General features: G+C 43.4%; 1 long non-coding RNA gene across 1 annotated transcript in view; it reads right to left on the bottom strand.

Moving 5' to 3' along the window:
- Positions 1-22,748, bottom strand: part of LOC146801943 (uncharacterized) — a 118,618-nt gene that overhangs the window by 52,655 nt on the left and 43,215 nt on the right. Inside the window, exon 2 of the long non-coding RNA XR_014968081.1 lies at positions 10,365-10,481. This is a non-coding gene — a long non-coding RNA (uncharacterized LOC146801943). The remainder of the gene's footprint in view (positions 1-10,364; positions 10,482-22,748) is intronic.

Below are 22,748 nucleotides of genomic sequence, written 5' to 3'. Positions count from 1 at the left end.
CACCAGGCGCTGACTTTAGGTGGGGGCGTGTGTTTGCAAGTTAATAATAGTTTTAAAAGCACCTTCTGCCAGCATTCAGCCGTCAATAAAAATGTCAAGAGAACTCCGTGATTCATTTTCTTCCTACAGAAAGATCGGAGGTTTGTCTAGTGGAGGCTTTGAGGGTAGCGCAGATGGTTAATATGCCTACTGCAAAGAACCTGTAACTGCAGATCACAAAATAACCTGTACCAGCAGATCACAAAGTGTGTGCTTCAAGTTCTCCAGACCAAGCGCTATTAAACTATACCTTATAGTCCTCTGTCTTGCGTAACATTTCCTATACACTGATTTGCACACCTATGAGTGATTGTCTCTGTGTTTTGTGCGTGTTATGTAAAGTGATCTGACACCCTACACTGGTATAAGTGGCGCTATACAACTAATTGTCTGAGCAATGGAGTGATTATGGAAACTTGAGGGGCACTGTTAAAGGGTGATAGTGAGGGAATGCATGGCTGAGTGATCACTGGGGGGGCGCCAACAACCATTGTCGCACTGGGCGCCACCAGTGCTAAAGCCGGCCCTGATAGGGCCAGTCTCAGAAGTTGTAATGCCTTTTGTATTGTCGCATGGAATTTTTGAGAAGTGAGAATGCCAAAACCTAAGTCAGAACGTGATGCCTTGACTACTCTGTATAAAATTGTAGGAAGCTTTGTCGTGCTATATCTCCTACCATAACTGTAGGGACATGCCATGCCTGTTGACAATGCATCACATTTACTGGGGACAAAGGTACCGAATACGGAGCAGGACGGACCTATCACTGGTGTTTTGGCACGGATTGCAGTAAATTAAGTGTAATGCACATGTATTTTTAATTCCAAATACACATTCTTTCATATACTCATGGATTGTCTGATGCAATGTTTTAACTATGAAAAATACATTGATTTTAATCACACCCAAACATATTAGCGCTACTTTACAGAGTTTGCCAGTGAAGCGGTACTTTTCTTTTCTTGTCTTTTTCTCAACAACATTGTTTTCCATGGTGGGGAAGTGCATTGATCGGTGGATTGGTAACTCTAAACCATGTTCTTACTGCTTACATTTCACATGAGGGTGGGGTACCGCCTTACGCCTTAGGGCCGAGTTCGCGCTATATAAAACTGCAAAAAAAAAAAAATGCCTTTATCGGATTCGGAATGCACGATGAGGCACTTCTCTACATGTGAAAGTACACTTGGTCACAGAGTCACCAGTCGGATCCAATCCCCAAGCACATTGCCCCCAATCCCCACAGCATTGGCAAAGCCAATAGGACAGGCCTCCATGTGATGAGGAGCACTCACAGTGAACCAGAGGAGATCCCAGGCACAAACAGCCCAACATATGACACCCGACAAATGCAGACCACCCTCCTACCAAGGGGCCTGTGCGACACAGTCGAGGGAACCACAGCATCCCGACAAACCCACGTGAACTAGTCTCTCATCTAGCATACAGTGCACCACAGTGCTCCCAAGAAACGGCACTGCAGGAACGCCAACGACTGACAATGCTGCAAGCAGGCACCGCAGGGATGCCAACGACCCACAATGCTGCATGCAGGCACAGCAGGGACGCCAACGACCCACAATGCTGCATGCAGGCAGTGCAGGGATGCCAACAACCCACAATGCTGCAAGTGGGCACTGCAGGGACGCCAAATGTCATGAAAGTAACAGCTTTTGCAACATTGCTTGAAAAGCTGTTACAGATGCCTGCTGATATGTGCCTATGACGCAAAAAGACTTCTGAAATGGCTCGGAATGTTTTAATCACGACTCACTCATCGGCCTCATTCTATTGACTGTGACGTCTATGTTGTGGAAATTGGCATGGGGTGCTCTTAAACTTTACGTTGGCTATCAAGATGAGCCTCCTTTAAGCTCTTTGCTAATATTTTGCTAGAATTGTTGAGGAAAATGACATGGACATTGCAAAGATTTTTCCACTTCTCTTCCAAATCAGTGACAAAATCAAGTATTGTGAAGATCGAAAGAGCAGTGTGACGCAATGATTGACAAAGTTTGCCTACATTTACAAACGTTACTAAGGATTTTGTATGGTCCCGTTATTTGCCAACTGTGTCCACTGGCGGACTTGGAGCAGAGGAGGTCCATGCGGTAAGTCGTGAGGGGGTGACACCATGAGTTACCTGCACCGGGTGACACCAACCCTAGAGACGCCACTGGAGCCACGGACCCCTGGGGGTCCTCGGACCCCAGTTTGGGAAACACTGATTTAGAGAACAAACTAACAATTTCAAACAAACACCAAAAATGATGTGGCATATTTCAAATCTTCCTCTCTAGAGACTTAAAAATAGCCTAATCACTACTACCTTATGTCAACATCTTTTAAACCTCACTTTTATGCTACATCTTCACCATTCTACTACTACTCACAGTCTTGAGCCTACCACATAAAAAACAAAAACAACACATCTTTGTTTTACATCATGCACCTTCAAATATATAAGACATATGAAAATATATACACAAATAAAAACATACTCCAGACACAAGTCCATGCACACCTTAAAACTTGACAGACTGCAGTTCTAATTTGAAAGCGACACATAAAAATATGCAGAATACAACAAATGTACATATCTACACAATAAAACAAACTACCATAATCACTAATCCATCTTCCATATACACATATTACTATAAAGAATATATTTTAAACAACATTTGACTACAATAAAACAAACGACAATACACATCTCTACATTTAATAATACATTTCAAACATTACAGTTCTTGAATAATTTTGAAAGATTAAAAATAAAGCTATTACATATTACACCTCTCAAATCTATAACTTAACTTCCAAATTGATTTGTAGAATATGAAATATCACAAACGTATCAAACATTTTCTTATGCACACAATCACTGTAATGCACTACTCTCAGCAAGGTAAAACCAGTAATGGCAAACTTTACCTCTCTTTCTCCACACAAATACATATAAGTAACAAATCACAATTCTTCCTACATTATTTCAAATTGTAAAACACATTTCTATTGGTTAGACATATTAACCCTTACCAACTGACTTCTAAAAGTGCTCAAACTGGTTCTGTAATTTTTGGGAGTCGCGATTCCACTGTGTACCAACGCGATAGAGCCACAAATCCATACAGGAGTTCAAAAATATATTACAAACAAAAATACCACTATTTTTTAAGTACACACCACTTCTGAAGATAGTCCTGACTTATAAAATTTCACATATATATAAATTACAATTCCATATTTTAAAACCACAAATAACATTCACCCCTTCCCCCATTCTGCTTAATGCCAGTTTCTATAGTAACAGTTCATGGAACATTTAACTGAACTAACAGGTCACAAGTTCACTATTTTTAAAGTTCAGCACACAAGATTGCAAATGCAAACAGCAGATTTGGTTGAAGTTTGCAAAATATGACCTTATCCTATCCACTGTACCTTTCATACATGTTTTACTGACCAATAAAAAACATGCTTTTTAAAGAAAGTAACATGCACCCTACTTTTCAGTGTACAATGTTCATAAACAGCCAATCAATTCTCTACTTTTTAAAAAACAGCATCTGGTCCACCATTTTAGATACCTCTCATTCTACCAACTGACTACCTCAGCTACAGACATCTTTTCATTACTTCCAGACATCCCTTCAAGATGCTTACAGTATGATTTGTTGGGCACAGCTATGTTTTCTGGTGCAAAAGGTATTCTGAACGCAGAGGTATTGACAAAGACCTAGCTTTGTAAAATGTGGATACTAAATGGATTAAAGTGGCAGCAATTGATGCCTTTGGTTAAAACCTTTTTGCATCTCCAACCCCCTGACCTCATGATTGTGCACTAACCTAGGCACATTGACTGAGGTAGAACTGGAAATGCTCATGAAGCATACCTTTGCACAATTGATGTTGTTTTTCCCCCAAACTGCCTTTGTATACTCTAATATATGCCAAAGGCAGAAATGGAAGTGGTCAAATAAATTCTGTCCACAGATTAAAAAGAAGAATGTCAGTAAAGGTGTTTCTGCTTACCTTAAAGACCATAGGATGGGCTCTATATATAACACCAATCTACGTTGTGATATGCTTGACATCTACAGAAGTGATGGAGTACACTTCACAGATCATGGGAACAGAGTCTTTCTCAATAACCTAAAGCAGTGCATCCGCACTTACATGTAGCTACAACAAACTCCTAATGAAAGCAAGGGCTAGTTTTAGAGCCACCCAAATACTTTTTTTAAAATTTTTGAGGATTCCCGTATCCGTCGCGAACCTGCAAAAGCATGAATTCAATGTACTACAACACAACACACTTTTCAAGTTTAACTATTAATTTTTAATTTCATATAAATTCAACAACTCTATCAATTATAATCTTGTCATTAACTTCAATCACAGTACCTCTTTAAAACAACTTCCCAAATACAACACTAGCTTCTTAATTATATACCCCGGGGCTTGGGGTCCACAATGAACTCCCGTGTTTTAATTTGTGTATGCCCCGGGGAGGTGGTGGTCCCCATGGCAGTGTGGGGGGCAGGAGCCCCCCACACTTACTTTTAATTTATGTTGGCCTGGGGAGGTGGCGGTCCCTGGGGTTTGGGGGGCCCACAAGGCTCCCATACAAAATGTAAAAATACCCCAGGGAGGTGGTGGTCCCGGGGCAGCGTTGGGGGCAGGAGCTGTCCACGCTTTTTTATTATTTCAGCCCTGGGGAGGTGGTGGTCCCCTTGTCTGCGGGGACCCCCACAGGCCCCCACTTCATAATTGGCCATTGCCCCCAGAAACTGGCCCACCCGGGGACTTATTGAAAATGAAGACCAGGAGCCCTCGTTTTTCTCCAGAACTACTGAACGGATTTACACCATTTTACAAAAAGCATGCTTTCTAGACCAAGACCCACCTTTTTGCTAAATTTGGTGTAATTTCTTTCATCAGTTCGGGCTGTAGCTTTGTCTAAAGTTTCCTATGGAAATAAACATGGGGAAAATGCTTTTTGGGACCCCCCTTTTTTCCCGACCCCCGTTCGATGAATCACCCTGAAACTTTCTAGTCAGGAGCTGCCCTGAGCTGGTCATTAGTTTGCAAAAGTTCGCGAAGATTAGTCAAATAGTGCCAAAGATATTGGCAAATGAAAAAACACTTTTTGAATAGAAACAAGGTCCAACAAGGTCCTTACTATAACTACTTACTATATCTATTCACTGAAAAACCCACAGGTTTCAGGTTATAGTTAGGCTGACATTTCACTCATACAAAACCAGAGCAATTTGGCTGTTATAGTTAGCTGAGCTAACTATAACTCGGGCCCCCGCATTGCACTCTTGATGACGTCACAAGGGCATGGACTGAGGTTACTAGACCAGTCATTCATCCTTGGGTAACTGATCAGATGGTAAAAAATGCCAAACCTAAAACGCGTTAAAAGGTATCTGTCATAACCCCCAGTACAGCATAGAAGATATATTTGAATATCATAAGTAATCAAGGTCAATTGGTGTTGAACTACCATACACTTATTCAGCAGTCATCTTACCAACTCGAGATAGGACATGCAAATTGCTTTGAGATCCTTCCTTGATATAGAGTCCATTGACTCTAGAGAAATATAATATTCTTGATGCCCCAAATCAAATACAAACTTCTTAACATATTTCAACGAGGTGATCTTACTTGCATGATCCAAATTCATTGAATCCTTGATAATTTCCTTGTTTAAACCAGTAAAACTGGAGGTCCAGACTCGGTGCTATAAAAGCACAGGTTGAATTTTAATCACATCTGTGATGTAGGAGATACCCAACTCACTATGACAGTTAAAAACTGGGGAACTCACGGGTACCGCTAATATATACCTTAAAAAAGCATTTTCCACTCGTTGAATAGAGGATACATTATAAAAGCCCCATACTCCCGCCCCGAATGTCGCTATGCTCACGTATTTAGCTTGGTAAATCTTTTACCCATTTTCCTTGAAAGATTTACCAGGGCCGCAATCGACTTCATGAAAAGAAGGGTCCTTGCCTTCACTGCTGGCCCCCATGATCCTGACTGCTCAAACACGACACCAAGGTACGTGAAGATGTTAGTGGAGGCAACCCTACTGTCTCCCAAAGGGAGATTGCTACATTGTTTCCTCCCCCACCAACAGGACATAATAACAGTTTTTTTGGCATTTAGTTTAAGTACTAGATTGTCCATAAAAGTGGTATATGATGCGAGGGCCTTCTGTACACCAAGCTGCGTGCGGGCCATGAGTACTGCGTCGTCTGCGTAGAGAAGGTAGACAATCGGACGTTTGTTCACACATGGTGGGTCTCTAGCCTTGCCTGACAGTTCCTGTTCCAAAGAGTTTGTATATAAAGTGAACAGGAACGGCGCCAGGACACAGCCTTGTCTCTCTCCCCTCTCTACTTTAAACGGCTCAGTACACTCCCCTTTGGTGCCATAGCGGACTTTGGCGGTGGCCCCAGAATATAATTGCCTCAAGAACTGGACAAAGACCTGGTCGACCTTCAAGTCGGCCAAAATTTCCCATAATTTGCTGTGTATAACTCAGTCAAAGGCGGCTGTAAGGTCCACAAATGCTACATAAAACTTCCCTGCATTTGCATGGGTGTATTTTCCTATTAAAAAGCTTAAATTTAAAATCTGTTCATTTGTGCCGAGGCCTTCTCTAAAACCATATTGGACGTCACTTAAAATGTTATTCTCCTCTGCCCAGGTCTGCAATCTGGCTAAAACAATCCTTCCCACTACCTTCATCAGGGAGTCGAGTAAGGATATTGGGCGATAACATGCTGGGTTTTCCCTGTCCCCTTTTTAAAAAATTGGTACTATTATGGATTCGGACCAAGTTTTGATGAAGCCATTCTTACAGCAGGCTTGGAGAACCCTTGTTATTAATGGGGACCATAAAGAAGGTGTTAATTTAAAAAGATCAATAGGGACCCCGTCAGGGGTGGGAGCCTTGCTGCCCTTACTTCTGTTAATCGCCCCAATGACCTCTTCATGATTGAAATGAAGTTCAATTGGCATAGAAGTTAGAGGGTCTCCTCCCTGACTGTTCGCAGTGCCCATAATACTATCTACACTAGCCTGTGATTTATACACGTGTAAAAAAAAATCTATCCAAGTTTTCTCGTCAATTGCGACCGCTAATGTCACAACGTCAGTCTTGGTAAAGAACGGAGCATTTACTGCTCTCCAAAATGATAGAGCTATCTTTGCCCAAAGATGCTTCATGAAAGGCATCCCAGGCTAGGTCTTTTAGCTCCTTTTTACTTGATTTTCTAGCCAAATTATACTTCCTTCTGCAGTCTCGGATTTCTACCTGATCTTTCACGATCCTATGTAAAGCCTCTTTGAGCTGAGTATAAGTTTTAGTACATTGCGGGTCAAACCATCCATTTTTACTGTATAGTGTACCCTTTGTTTCCACTATTAATTGGTTTTGAATGATCCTAGTGATTTCAGAAAAAGCCTGCAAAATATTTTCATGGGAGGTAGTTTTCCCCAAACACGTTAAAATTAAATCATAGGCCTTTGTTATGATTTGCTTATTTAGTTCAGCAGGGTGGTGGCTGGACCAACATAAGGTGTAACCATTTAAACTGCCAAGGGAGATGTCTTTAGTCCATACCAATTGATTATTTGGATGTAATTCGACATCAATAGGCAAACAAATGTTGATACTCAGGGGCAGGTGGTCACTCAGTACATTAGAATGTATTTTATACTCTGCAATAATATTAGCGTGACGGTTAGGCGCAATTATATAGTCAATTGTCAAGCGAAGTCCCCTACCGATGAAAGTGTAATCAAACTCCACATTTTGGGTACACAAGCAACTGGCAAACCCAAGATCATATAAAAACAAAATTTCAATAAGCATTTCGCCCTTGTAGGTATTCTCAAAGTGAGTCGTAATTAATACATTCTCTTCTACCTCCATCCCACAGATGCCCACCCCAGCATGCTTACATAAATTAACATTAAAATCCCCTCCCAAACAATAATCACTTCAGTGCCCGTGTTTGCCCTTAGGTTCCCTAGGTCCTCACTTAGTTGTTTTAAAATAGGCCCAGTTCCCACTTTTCGGCATTATTGTAAAAGTTAACAACAGTCAAAATATGGCTAGAGTCTATAGAGATCTCTATTATTTGATAAAAGGTGACAGATTTTATCAAGTCGATCTTTGATACATTCAGTAAATTTGAAATGTACACGCATAACCCTCCTTTAGGCCTCCCGTGAATTGATTGAATTGCAGAAGTGTGGTAGGTTTTGAAACCATTTAAATGGACTTCATCTGTCTCCTGTAAACATAGGATATCAAATGTATCAATAAATTCCAGCCATGCTGGATTGTTAACTTAATTACGCAAACCTGCTATGTTCCAGAATAGGACGCTTGCTTTTTTAGGGAAATTTAAACCACCACCCAATTCTGTTTGATGGCTTAATTTAGAACTAGGTTGCTCGAACTATGTGTGATTACTAGGCATACTTTGGTCTAAGATATCCCTAATCTCTGACCCAGAAACTTCTCCCACTTTAATTGTACTAGCCGTCAGGGCCGTAGACAAAACATTATTTTTAGCTTTATGGAGAGTCTTGTTAGGCGATAGTCAATCCAAGCTATCTAAGCCAGACAAAGGAGAAAATCTATTAGACTCTGTGAGCAAGGCAGTGGCAGTTGTGTTTGGGCCTGGGGTAGGTTTATAAAAAAAAAAAGGTAGTGACCAAACAACAGTGGGGGTACGGTTGTTGGGTTCCTGTGTCATTAGTATAGATCTCACTAACGCAGGGTGGTGGAAATTAATAACAACGCAATCTCCCTCTATGTTTTTTGCTGAGGTGTCAACCCACCCTACCCAGCGTACCAATATGATGTCATTTACATCTGCCGCCCTAAAGCTTTTATGTTTGATTAGCCAGTCAGCACTTTTGTTTCGCAGTTGTTCCCATGACTCGGTCTGATTTTTCCTTAAGGGTGGTACACCTGCGAGGACTAAGACATAAGGGCAGGCAACAAGAGGTAGGCTAAGGTTTACTTTGTTAGCCGCCATGATGTCATTAGCATTTGCATTTGTTACAGTGGGAGATTTCACACTCTGGGAATTGCTAACTAGAGTGGTGTTGTATGGATGACTCTTGGCGGCAACTATAGTGGTTGGGTGGGCTGGTTGATAAACGCTATTAATAACACCTCACATTGATGGTTTATTCTGTGTGGTGGTGGGTTCAGGTGTTAAACATTTCCTTATTTTACAACAGGTAACACAAAAACTAGAGGTACTAATATAGGAAGATTGAGCGGGCGTCAAGTTTTGCTGTTGATTATCAGAGCTAGTTGCACTAGATGTACCAGGGAACTGTGGCTTAAGAATCTCACCTTGTTGTAAAACCTGCTTGTGAGTGTTCTTGTGTGTGCCTAATTTGTTCACTAAAGACTCCAAGTGATCTAGGCATTTTAAAAGAGCTGTAAAATTCTTGTCAACAAGTGTTTTAATGCGGTCATACACAGAGTCTGCTATGATATAATTTGCAGTATCGCCGACTTTGAAGCAAGATAAGAGGCCTGTCACGGACTCAGTTTTGGTGTAGTTAGACAGGTTATATACTGCAGGTGCTATTAAATCAACAGTGGCATTAGCGTTGGTTGAGCTCAGAGCCGCAGGAGCCACTGTACCTTGAATTCATGAACTCAAGGCAGTGCGTTGTTTATTTAAGCGAGGAGGTTGTTTACTCAGCTTCCTTTTTCTTTTGGCCCCAGTGACTACTGAATTTGGGGAAACATTCATATCTGGTAAAATATCATTATAATTTATCACTCTAGGGGATTCCCCATCAACAACACTCCCAGTGGCCTCGCTGTTACAGGTGCATTGTCCCATGCATGTCTCCTTCCCTGTCCACCTTGATTTGAACACATATCAGCAGAAGCAGAGTAAATGGTAATATAAAACTGGTATCTTGTAGAAGGCATCCTGTTAATGTATGGATTTTTTCCATTTCAAATCATGGAATACCATCCTGTTCTTATATTTGTTTACTGTAAATTATGTTCATGTATAATGTCATGTTCTTGAACTGTGGCTCTATCATGCCATAAGTAATAGAATAATGTGTAGTTATTCTGTGCGAACCTTGGGCCTGAAAGACAGTTGGGCCACACCCAGTTTGCCACAAACCCTGGGTCTGAAAGACAGTTGGGCCACACCCAGGACCACACCCAGCACCTGCTTAGGAGCCTATTTAAACCACTCCTCTTCACTATTCATTGCTTGGCCTCGTTGCTTCAACACACTTACCTGGCTCCAGCTTTTCCGATCGGCATCTCCTGCTTGACAGCCTTGCATCAGCAATTTCCTGGCTTCCTGGTTCCGGGCTGAGTCTCCGGTCCGACGTCTTCTTCCGTGTCGTGTTCCCTGAAAAGAAGCGCACAGAGAAAACATGCTTTAAGGTATTTTTTGGAAGACAACTATCCCACGGTAAGTCTGCTTACATTAGAACTTGGAACATTGTTTTTAGAACTTGGAACATTGCTCTTTGAACTGTGCAACTTATCAGAACTATATTTCTTGGACAGAAGGAAACCACTTCATCTCGAGTGTTACGGCGAGTTTTCCCGTAGTACCCAGAAACTATTGACATTTATAAAACAAAGAAGATTGTGCCTTTTTAAAAGTGTGAAAATAGTTATCGCAAAGCAAAGTTAGCCTTAAGAATCACAACAGCACAGATGTGGTTTTGACTACTATTATTTTGTATGCAGTTTTTTGTTCCTTTATGGCAGAAGGTTGTTTTGGCAGCATTTGAACTTCTGTGCACTCAAGGCATCTGATCCTAAGCTGGGCATATAAGGATTCAGGTACCTATGCTGATGAACATAACTAAATGCTATCATGATTGTTAAACTTATTTGACAGTATGTTAATGATTGTATTGTTTGTTGCAGATTGCATAAATCGACAAGTAGATTGTTAGATCAACCCAAAATTCTGTTGAAACCTACGTAGTCTGTAGGTAAGAATTATTGGAGACTTTTGGTTACAAGTTTATGATAACTGTAAGAAGATACTGCCTCACAGATACACACATTGTTTATCTTCTGTGTTTTGTACTTAGGAGTCTAGTAGAAAACTCAAGCCACTATCCAGTTACATTCCTGTTTATTGTATCCTGTGAATACTCAAGCCCCCTGAAGCCCTGGTCCCCCTAAAAGAAGACCGCTGGAATCTTCTTGTTTCTCTTCTCTTGTCAACCCAACCCCTTTTCCCCCCTGAGACTACCGGACTGATCCTAAGTTATATCTTGGTATCACGCTGCTAGTTTCTAGAGGGATTGGGGACCTGTCCTCACATCGTCATCAAGGTGAAACAATCTGGAGCACAGGTGAGTGCTTCGTAACACTCACTGTCCCCATTCCTTTCATCATTGTAGGTAGGTTCCAAGGCTTGTGTGTCCCTAATAGAGGTATATGGCAAACTCAGTGTCTGGGGCGGGCTGATATATGATCACTGTCCTCAGTAAGGGAAACAACCCGGGGAGTCGTGAGTTCCAGTGACAGACGCCTCTCAGTTAACTCGATCTCAGTAGCCACAATGTTCACAACCCTTTCCAACATACTGTCTATGGCAGTAGAGGTACAAGAACTTTGCAAAGTGGTGCCTTTCCCCATAACATATTGCTCCTATACACGTGCAAGATGGTAAAAAAAACTGACTCACAGCGATGAAATTTGAGGAATGGCGCTTGTCAGAGGGGTGGCTCTGCCTGGCCTCCAACGGTCTCTGACGGGCACAGGCAGGTCCGCCCTTGGCCCGGTCTTCGCACTGCGGGAACCCGCAACCCGATTTCAAGCGCCTCCAGGCGCTGCTGCGTGACGCGGTAAGTGATGCCAAGGGAGAGAGGCAGGCTGGACATTGCAGTCCTTGCTGGACCGGGTGCTTCCTGAAACAGCAGGACCCGTGCTGCGGTAACCCGCAACCCGATTTCAAGCGCCTCCAGGGGCTGCTGCGTGACGCGGTAGGTGGTGCCAAGGGTGAGAGGCAGGCTGGACATTACGGTCCTTCCTGGACCGGGTGCTCTCTAAAACAGCGGGATCCGTGCTGCGGGAACCCACAACCCAATTTCAAGCACCTCCAGGAGCTGCTGCGTGACGCGGTAGGTGGCGCCAAGGGAGAGAGGCAGGCTGGACGTTGCGGTCCTTCCTGAACCGGGTGCTCTCTGAAACAGCGGGACTAATCAGCCTAATCATTAATCCTTCTCCCAAGATGTCTTTAACCTCACTTTTCTCTTGAAGGCTCACTATTAATCGACTGCTCAGAATGTTAGGCCTACCAAATATAAAACAGCAATCCTAAGCATATCACTGTTGTTAGTCTGACCCAGTTTCTGAAGGTTTGCATGCGTGTCTCTGCTTTTACCTAGTGACATGTTACAAAAAAATAAACATACAAATACTTGATTACCTGTGTTTCAAACAGCATACCCAGTAAATATGTGTTTCTGCTCATAATACAGGGCAAGAGAAGTGCGGAAAGAGTCAAGTAAGGTGCACAAAGAGTCAATAGAAGTGTAGAAACAGACAAGAGAGGTGCAGAAAGAGGCAAGTGAGGTGCAGAAACAGGTAAGAGAACTGCAGAAAGAGATGTGCAGAAAGATGAAAGAGGGGTGCAGAACGAGGCAAGAGGGGTGCAGAAAAAAGCAAGAGAAGTGCAGATAGAGGCAACAGAGGTGCAGAAAGTGGCAAGAGATGTGCAGAAACAGGCAAGAGAAGTCCCGAAAGAGGCAAGAGAAGTGCTGAAAGAAGCAACAAAGATATAGCAAGAAGCAATAGAAGTGTTGAAAGAGACAAGAGAGTTGCAGAAAGAGGCAAGAGAGGTACAGAAAGAGTCAAGTGAGGTGCAGAAACAGGAAAGAGGGGTACAGAAGGAGGCAAGAGAAGTGTGGAAAGAAGCAAGAGAGTTACAGAGACAGGCGAGAGGGGTGCAGAAAGAGGAAAGAGGAGTGCAGAAAGAGACAAGAAGGGTACAGAAAGAAGCAAGAGAGATGCAGAAAAAAGCAAGAGAAGTGCAGAAAAAACTAATGGAGATGCAGAAAGAGTTAATAGGGGTGCAGAAAGAGACAACAGAAGTGCAGAAAGAAGCAACAGAGGTACAGAAAGAAGCAAGAGAAGTGCAGAAAGGGGAAACAGGGGTGGAGAAAGAGGTAAGAGAGGTGCAGAAGGTAGCAACAGTGAAGTAAAAAGCAAGAGGGATACAGAAAGAAACAAAAGAAGTGTGAAAAGGGGAAGAGGGATGGAAAAAGAGGCAACGGGGTGGAGAAAGAGGGAAGAGGGGTACAGAAAAAGGCACAAGGGGTACAGAATGAAGCAAGAGGGGTACAGAAAGAAGCAAGAGAAGTGCTGAAAGAACCAACAGAAGTGCAGAAAGAGGAAAGAGGGGTGGAGAAAGAAGAAAGAGAGGTGCAGAAGGAAGTAACAGAGATGCAGAAAGAAGCAAGAGAAATGCAGAAAGAGGTAAGAGAGGTGCAGAAATAAACAAAACAAGGGCAGAAAGAAGGAGAAGCAACAGAGGTGCAGAAAGAAGGAACAGAGGTACAGAAAGAGGCAAGAGGGACATAGAAAGAGGGAAGAGGGATGTTGAAAGAGGCATGAGGGGTACAGAAAGAAGCAAGAGAGGTGCAGAAAGAAACAGAATAAGTGGAGTAAGATGGAACAGAGGTACAGAAAGAGGCTAGAGAGGTATAGAAATAGGGAAGAGGGATGCAGAAAGGGGCATGAGGGATACAGAAAGAAACAAGAGAAGTGCAAAAAGAAGCAACAGAGGGGCAGAAAGAGGAAAGAGCGGTGGAGAAAAATGGAAGAGAGGTGCAGAAAGAAGCAACATAGATTCAAAAAGGGGGAAGAGGTGGAGAAAGAGGAAAAAGGGATGCAGAAAGAAGCAAGGGAGGTACAGAAAGAAACAAATGAAGTGCAGCAAGAACGAACAGAGGTATAGAAAAATGCAAGAGGGGTGCAGAAAGAGGGAAGAGGGATACAGAAAGAAGCAAGCGAGGTAAAGAAAAAAGCAAGAAAAGTGCAAAAACAACAGAGGTACAGAAAGGGGGAAGTGGGGTGGAGAAAGAGGCAAGAGGGGTGCAGAACGAGGGAAGAGGGATGCAGAAAGAGGCTCGAGGGGTACAGAAAGAAGCAAGAGGGGTACAGAAAGAAGCAAGAGAAGTACAGAAAGAAGCGACAGAGGTGCGGAAATGGGGTGGAGAAAGAGGCAAGAGAGGTGCAGAAAGAATCAACAGAGATGCAGAAAAAAACAAGAGAAATGCAGAAAGAAGCAAGAGAGGCACATAAAGCAAGAGATGTACAGAAAGAAACAAAAGAAGTGCAGACAGAAGGAACAGAGGTGTAGAAAGAGGCAAGAGGGGTACAGAAAGAGGGAACAGTGGTGCAGAAAGAGGCACGAAGGGTGCAGAAAGAAGGAAGAGGGATACAGAAAGTGGCACGAGGGGTACAGAAAGAAGCAAAAGAGGTGAAGAAAGAAGCAAGAGAAGTGCAGAAAGAAACAAAAGAGGTGCAAAAAGAGGGAAGAGGGGTGGGGAAAGAGGCAAGAGAGGTGTAGAAAGAAGCAACAGCGATGCAGAAAGGGGTAAGAGGGATGGGGAAAGAGGCAAGAGGGATGCAGAAAGAGGGAAGAGGGATGCAGAAAGAGGCATGAGGGGTACAGAAAGAAGCAAGAGAGGTGCACAAAGAAGCAAGCACAGTGCAAAAAGAAGCAACAGAGGTGCAGAAAGAGGCAAGAGGGGTGGAGAAAAGGGTAAGAGAAGTGCAGAAAAAGCAACATGGATGCAGAAAGGGGGAGAGGGGTAGAGAAAGAGGCAAGAGGGGTACAGAAAAAAGCAAGAGAGGTGCAGAAAGAAGCAAACTAAGTGCAGCAAGAAGGAACAGAGGTGCAGAGAAAGGCAAGAGGGGTACAGGAAGAAGGGTGCAGAAAGAGGCAAGAGTGGTGCAGAAAGAAGCAAGCGAGGAGCAGAAAGAAGCATGAAAAGTATAGAGAGAAGCAACAGAGGTGCAGAAAGAGGCAAGAGGGTTACAGAAAGAGTTAAAAGGGATGCAGAAAGAGGCATGAGGGGCATAGAAAGAAACAAGAGAGGAGAAAGAGGAAAGAGAGGTGGATAACAATGGAAGAGAGGTGCAGAAAGAAGCAACATAGATGCAAAAAGGAGGGATAGGGTAGGAGAAAGAGGCAAGAGGGATGCAGAAAGAAGCAAGGGAGGTTCAGACAGAAATTAATGAAGTGCAGCATGAAGGAACAGAGGTATAGAAAATGCAAGAGGGTTGCAGAAAGAGGAAAGAGGGATGTCGAAAAAGGCAAGAGGGGTACAGACAGAAGCAAGCGAGGTAAAGAAAAAAGCAAGAAAAGTGCAGAGAGAAACAACAGAGGTGCATAAAGGGGGAAGAAGCTAGAGGGGTAGAGAACAAAGGAAGAGGGATGCAAAAAGAAGCACGAGGGGTACAGAAAGAAGCAAGAGAGGTACAGAAAGATGCAACAGAAGTGCAGAAAGAAGCAACAAAGGTGCAGAAAGAAGAAAGAGGGGTGGAGAAAGATGCAAGAGAGGCGCAAAAAGAAGCAACAGAGATGCAGAAAGAGGCAAGAGATGTACAGAAAGCAAGAGATGTGGAGAAAGAAACTAAAAAAGTGCAGAAAGAAGAAACAGAGGTGCTGAAAGAGGCAAGAGTGGTACATAAAGAGGGAACAATGGTGCAGAAAGAGGCAAGAGAGGTGCATAAAGAGGGAAGAGGGATGCAAAAAGAAGCATGAGGGGTACAGAAAGAAGCAAGAGAAATGAAGCAAGAAGCAAGAGAAGTGCGGAAAGAGAGAAGAGGGGTGGAGAAAGAGGCAAGCGAGGTGCAAAAGGAAGCAACAGAGATATAAAAAGAAGCAAGAGAATTGCAGAAAGAGGCACGAGGGGTACAGAAAGAGGATAGAGGGGTGGAGCAATATAGAAGAGAGGTGTAGAAAGAAGCAACAGAGATGCAGAAAGGGGGAAGAGGGTGAAGAAGGTGTAGAAAGAGGAAAGAAGGATGCAGAAAGAGGCATGAGGGGTATAGAAAGAAGCAAGAGAAATGAAGCAAGAAGCCACAGAGGTGCAGAAAGAGAGAAGAGGGGTGGAGAAAGATGCAAGAAAGGTACAAAAGGAAAAAACAGAGATATAAAAAGAAGCAAGAGAAGTGCAGAAAGAGGCATGAGGGGTACAGAAAGAGATTAGAGGGGTGGAGAAAGATGGATGAGAGGTGTAGAAAGAAGCAACAGAGATGCAGAAAGGGAGAAGAGGGTGAAGAAGATGGCAAGAAAGGTGTAGAAAGAGGAAAGAGGGATGCAGAAAGAGGCATGAGGGGTATAGAAAGAAACAAGAGAGGTACAGAAAGAAGCAAGAGATATACAGAAAGCAAGAGATGTGGAGAAAGAAACTAAAAAAGTGCAGAAAGAAGAAACAGAGGTGCTGAAAGAGGCAAGAGTGGTACATAAAGAGGGAACAATGGTGCAGAAAGAGGGAAGAGAGGTGCAGAAAGGGAAGAGGGATGCAAAAAGAAGCATGAGGGGTACAGAAAGAAGCAAGAGAAATGAAGCAAGAAGCAACAGAGGTGCAGAAAGAGAGAAGAGGGGTGGAGAAAGATGCAAGAAAGGTACAAAAGGAAACAACAGAGATATAAAAAGAAGCAAGAGAAGTGCAGAAAGAGGCATGAGGGGTATAGAAAGAGATTAGAGGGGTGGAGAAAGATGGATGAGAGGTGTAGAAAGAAGCAACAGAGATGCAGAAAGGGAGAAGAGGGTGAAGAAGATGGCAAGAAAGGTGTAGAAAGAGAAAAGAGGGATGCAGAAAGAGGCATGAGGGGTATAGAAAGAAACAAGAGAGGTACAGAAACAAGCAGGAGATGTACAGAAAGCAAGAGATGTGGAGAAAGAAACTAAAAAAGTGCAGAAAGAAGAAACAGAGGTGCTGAAAGAGGCAAGAGTGGTACATAAAGAGGGAACAATGGTGCAGAAAGAGGCAAGAGAGGTGCAGAAAGAGGGAAGAGGGATGCAAAAAGAAGCATGAGGGGTACAGAAAGAAGGAAGAGAAATGAAGCAAGAAGCAACAGAGGTGCAGAAAGAGAGAAGAGGGGTGGAGAAAGATGCAAGAAAGGTACAAAAGGAAACAACAGAGATATAAAAAGAAGCAAGAGAAGTGCAGAAAGAGGCACAAGGGGTACAGAAAGAGATTAGAGGGGTGGAGAAAGATGGATGAGAGGTGTAGAAAGAAGCAAAAGAGATGCAGAAAGAGGGAAGAGGGTGAAGAAGGAGGCAAGAAAGGTGTAGAAAGAGGGAAGAGGGATACAGAAATAGGCATGAGGGGTACAGAAAGAAACAAGAGAGGTACAGAAAGAAGCAAGAGAAGTGCAAAAGATGCAACATAGGTACAGAAAGAGGATAGAGCGGTGGAGAAAAATGGAAGAGAGGTGCAGAAAGAAGCAACATAGATCCAAAAAGGGGGGGAGAGGGTTGGAGAAAGAGGCAAGAGAAGTTCAGAAAGAAGCACCAGAGGTACAGAAAGAGAGTAGAGGGGTGGAGAAAGAGGCAAGAGATGTGCATAAGGAAGCAACAGAGATGCAGAAAGAAGCAAGAGAAATGCAGAATAAGGGAAAAGAAGCGCAGAAAGTAAGAGATGTACAGAATGAAACAAAAGAAGTTCAGAAATAAGGAACAGAGGTGCAGTAAGAGGCAAAAGGGATTCACCAAGAAAGAACAGTGGTGCAGAAAGAGGCAAGTGGAGGGCAGAAAGGGGAAGAGGGACGCAGAAAGATGCATAAGGGGTACAAAAAGAAGCAAAAGTGGCACAGAAAGAAGCAAGAGAAGTGCGGAAAGAGGAAACAGTGGTGGAGAAAAATGGAAGAGAGGTGCAGAAAGAAGCAACATAGATGCAAAAAGGGATTAGAGGGTTGGAGAAAGAGGTAAGAGGGATGCAGAAAGAAGCACGGAAGATGCAGAAAGAAACAAATGAAGTGCAGCATGAAGGAACAGATGTATAGAAAATGCAAGAGGGGTGCAGTAAGAGGGAAGAGGGGTGTAGAAATAGGCCAGAGGGGCGCAGAAAGAAGCAAGCAAGGTAAAGAAAAAAGCAAGAAAAGTACAGAGTGAAACAACAGAGGTGCAGAAAGGGGGAAGAGGCAAGAAGGGTACAGAACAAGGGAAGAGGGATGCAGAAAGAGGCACAAGGGGTACAGAAAGAAGCAAGAGAGGTACAGAAAGATGCAAGAGAAGTGCGGAAAGAAGCAACAAAGGTACAAAAAGAGGTAAGAGGGGTGGGGAAGAGGCAAGAGAGGAGCAGAAAGAAGCAACAGAGATGAAGAAAGGGGGAGGAAGAGTTAAAAAAGAGGCAATAGGGGTACAGAAAGAGGGAAGAGGGAGGCAGAAAAAGGCATGAGGGGTACAGAAAGAAGCAATACAGGTACAGAAAGACGCAAGATAAGTACAAAAAGAAGCAACAGAGGTGCAGAATGAGGAAAGAGCGGTGGAGAAAAATGGAAGAGAGGTGCAGAAAGAAGCAACATAGATGCAAAAAGGGGGGAGAGGGGTGGAGAAAGAAGCAAGGAAGGTGCAGAAAGAAACAAATGAAGTTCAGCATGAAGGAAGATGTATAGGAGAATGCAAGAGGGGTGCAGAAAGAGGGAAGAAGGGTGCAGAAAGAGGCAAGAGGGGTGCAGGAAGAATCAAGCAAGGTAAATAAAAAAGCAAGAAAAGTACAGAGAGAAACAACAAAGGTGCAAAAAGGGGGAATAAGCAAGAGGGGTGTAGAACGAAGGAAGAGGTATGCAGAAAGAGGCACGAGGGGTACAGAAAGAAGCAACAGAGGTGCAGAAAGAGGGGTGGAGAAAGACGCAAGAGAAGCGTGAACAGAAGCAGTGGAGATGCAGAAAGAAGCAAGAGAAATGCAGAAAGAGGCAAGAGAGGAACAGAAAGCAAGAGATGTGCAGAAAGAAACAAAAAGAGTGCAGAAAGAAGGAACAGAGGTGCAGAAAGAGGCAAGAGGGGTGCAGAAAGAGGGAACAGTGGTACAGAAAGAGGCAAGAAGGGTGCAGAAAGAAGAAAGAGGGATGCAGAAAGAGGCATGAGGGGTACAGAAAGAAGCAAATGAGGTACAGAAAGAAGCAAGAGAAGTGCATAAAGAAGCAACAGAGGTGCAAAAAGAGGGAAGAGGGGTGGGGAAGATGCAAGAGAGGTGCATAAAGAAGCAACAGAGATGCAGAAAGGGGTAAGAGGGGTAGCGGAAGAGGCAAGAGGAATGCAGAAAGAGGATAGAGGGGTGCAGAAAGATGCAAGAGAGGTGCAGAAAGAAACAAAATAAGTACAGAAAGAAGGAACAGCGGTGCAGAAAAAGGCAAGAGGGTTGCAGAAGGAGTGAAGAGGGGTGCAGAAAGAGGTACGATTAGTGCAGAAAGATGCAAGAGAGGTACAGAAAGAAGCAAGAGAAGTGCAGAAAGAAGCAACAGAGGTACAGAACGGGGGAAGAGGGTGGAGAAAGAGGCAAGTTGGATACAGAAAGAGGGAAGAGAGGGGCAGAAAGAACCAAAAGAAGTACAGAAAGAAGGAACAGAGGTGCAGAAAGAGGCAAGAGGAGTACAGAATGAGGGAACAGTGGTGCAGAAAGAAGCAAGAGGGGTACGGAAAGAGGGTACAGGGATGCAGAAAGAAACATGAGGGGTACGGAAAGAAACAAAAGAAGTGCAAAAAGAAGCAACAGAGGTGCAGAATGAGGAAAGAGCGTGGAGAAAAATGGAAGAGAGGTGCCGAAAGAAGCAACATAGATGCAAAAAGGGGGAGAGGGGTGGAGAAAGAAGCAAGGAAGGTGCAGAAAGAAACAAATGAAGTGCAGCGTAAAGGAAGATGTATAGGAGAATGCAAGAGGGGTGCAGAAAGAGGGAAGAAGGGTGCAGAAAGAGGCAAGAGGAGTACAGAATGAGGGAACAGTGGTGCAGAAAGAAGCAAGAGGGGTACGGAAAGAGGGTAGAGGGATGCAGAAAGAAACACGAGGGGTACAGAAAGAAACAAAAGAAGTACAGAAAGAAGAAACAAAGGTGCAGAAAGAGGCAAGACAGGTACAGAAAGACACAAGATAAGTGCAAAAAGAAGCAACAGAGGTGCAGAATGAGGAAAGAGCGTGGAGAAAAATGGAAGAGAGGTGCCGAAAGAAGCAACATAGATGCAAAAAGGGGGGAGAGGGGTGGAGAAAGAAGCAAGGAAGGTGCAGAAAGAAACAAATGAAGTGCAGCGTGAAGGAAGATGTATAGGAGAATGCAAGAGGGGTGCAGAAAGAGGGAAGAAGGGTGCAGAAAGAGGCAAGAGGAGTACAGAATGAGGGAACAGTGGTGCAGAAAAAAGCAAGAGGGGTACGGAAAGAGGGTAGAGGGATGCAGAAAGAAACACGAGGGGTACAAAAAGAAACAAAAGAAGTACAGAAAGAAGAAACAAAGGTGCAGAAAGAGGCAAGAAGTGTGTAGCAAGAGAGATGCAGAAAGAGGCATGAGCTGTACAGAAATAAGCAAGAGAGGTGTAGAAAGAAGCAAGAGACATACAGGAAGAAATAAAAAAGTAAAGAAAGAAGGATCAGAGATATCGAAAGAGGAAGAGGAGTGCAGAAAGAGGGAACAGTGGTACAGAAAGAGGCAAGAAGGGTGCAGAGAGAGGGAAGAGAGATGCAGAAAGAAGCATAAGGGTTACAGAAAGAAGCAAGAGAAATGCATAAAGAAGCAAGAGAAGTGCAGAAAAAAGCAACAGAGATGCAAAAAGAAAGAAGAGAGGTGGAGAAAGAAGCAAGAGATATGCAGAAAGAAACAAAGGAAGGACAGGAAGAAGGACAGTGGTGCAGAAAGAGGCAAGAGAGATACAGAAAGAAGCAACATAGATGTAGAAAGGGGAAGAGGGTGGAGAAAGAGGCAAGAGGGGTGCAGAAAGAAGCAAGAGAGGTGCAGAATGAAACAAAAGAAGTGCAGAATGAAGTAACAGAGGTGCAGAAAAAGGCAAGGGGATGCAGAAAGCGGGAAGAGAGATAAAGAAAGAGGCATGAGGGGTGCAGAAAGAAACAAGATAGGTTCAGAAAGAAGCAAGAGAAGTACATACAAAAGAATCAGCACTGCAGAAAGGTGGAAGAGGGGTGGAGACAGAGGCATGCAGAAAGAGGCATGTAGTGTATGGGAAGAAGCAAGAGAGGTACAGAAAAAAGCAAGACAAGTGCAGAAAGAAGCAACAGAAGTGAAGAAAGAGGGAAGATGGGTAGAGAAAGAGGCAAGAGAGGTGGAGAAAGAAGCAACAGAGATGCAAAAAGAAGCATACGAAATATAGAAAGAACCATGAGAATTGCAGAAAGAAGGAAGATATGTGCAGACAGAAACAAAAGAAGTGGAGAAAGAAGGAACAGAGGTGCAGAAAGAGGTAAGAGGGGTGCAGAACGGGGGAAGAGTAATGCAGAAAGAAGCATGAGGGGTACAGAAAGAAGCAAGAGGTGCAGAAAGAAAGTATAAGTGAAGAAAGAAGGAACAGAGGTGCAGAAAGAGGCAAGATGGGTACAGAAAGAAGCAAGAGAAGTATAGAAAGAAGCAAGAGAAGTGCAGAAAGAGGCTAGAGACGCACAGAAAGAAGCAAGAGGGATGCAGAAAGAGGCAAGAGAAGTGCAGAAAGAAGCAACAGAGCTGCAGAAAAGATCAAGAGAAATGCAGAAAGAGGCACAGAAAGAGGCATGAGAGGTGCAGAAAGAGCAAACAGGGGTGCAGAAAGGGGCAATAGAGGTGCAGAAAGAAGGAAGAAGGGTGCAGAAAGAGTCAAGAGGGATGCAGAAAGAAGCAAGTGAGGTATGGAAAGAGGCAACAGGGTTACAGAAAGAGGCAAGAGAGGTGCAGAAAGCAGAAGAGGTGTGCAGAAAGAGACAAGAGAAGTACAGAAAAAGGAAGAAAGGTACAGAAAGAAGCAAGAGAAATGCAGAAAGAGTCAAAAGAGGCACAGGAAGAAGCAAGAGTGGTTGGTACACAATTAGTACCATTGTAACAACCGCATTTAGCAATAAGTAACAGGTGACCATTCTAGGTTTGCAAAGGGCCTTCCACCACACTGTTACACTTGTTGCTGCATTTTTGGTAACATTTGAGGCGTTTGACCTTGAAACAAGGTTTTTTTTGTTCAAATCTGCAGATTATGCAGTAGATGTATAATTGTGCAACAGTCAGTGCAGCCAAAATAGTCGCATAATTCCAGTGACCCTGCTCATACCTCTGACTAGGTCCAGCAGATCTCCTCAGTGTTTCCTTCTTTTTTTTGTCTCATTAAGTTTATAGTTTAGCTTCTATGGAAATGAGGAAGACTAAACCTGAGGTTACCAACCACAACTCAGACTACCATACCACATAATTACTCTCCATGACACATAATCCCACAATTCCTCAAAAATAAATACCACATTCTTTCTATCCACATAATTTCACTGCACAACATACCACATACTTTCACTACACACAACGTACATCCACTCCAAAAAACATTAGTAAAAAACGTTTACATTTACAACAACAACGCCAATAGCTCTAACTCTCGCAAATGAGAGGCCTATTACATTGCAAATGCTTCTTTAACTAGTAGTCAAGTTTGCAGAGTGGTAGAGAAAGGGGG

Source organism: Triturus cristatus, chromosome 8, assembly GCF_964204655.1.
Source record: "Triturus cristatus chromosome 8, aTriCri1.1, whole genome shotgun sequence".
Lineage (NCBI taxonomy): Eukaryota > Metazoa > Chordata > Amphibia > Caudata > Salamandridae > Triturus > Triturus cristatus.
The sequence above is the reverse complement of the archived record's forward strand: the minus strand, read 5'-3'. Positions and strand labels throughout refer to the sequence as shown.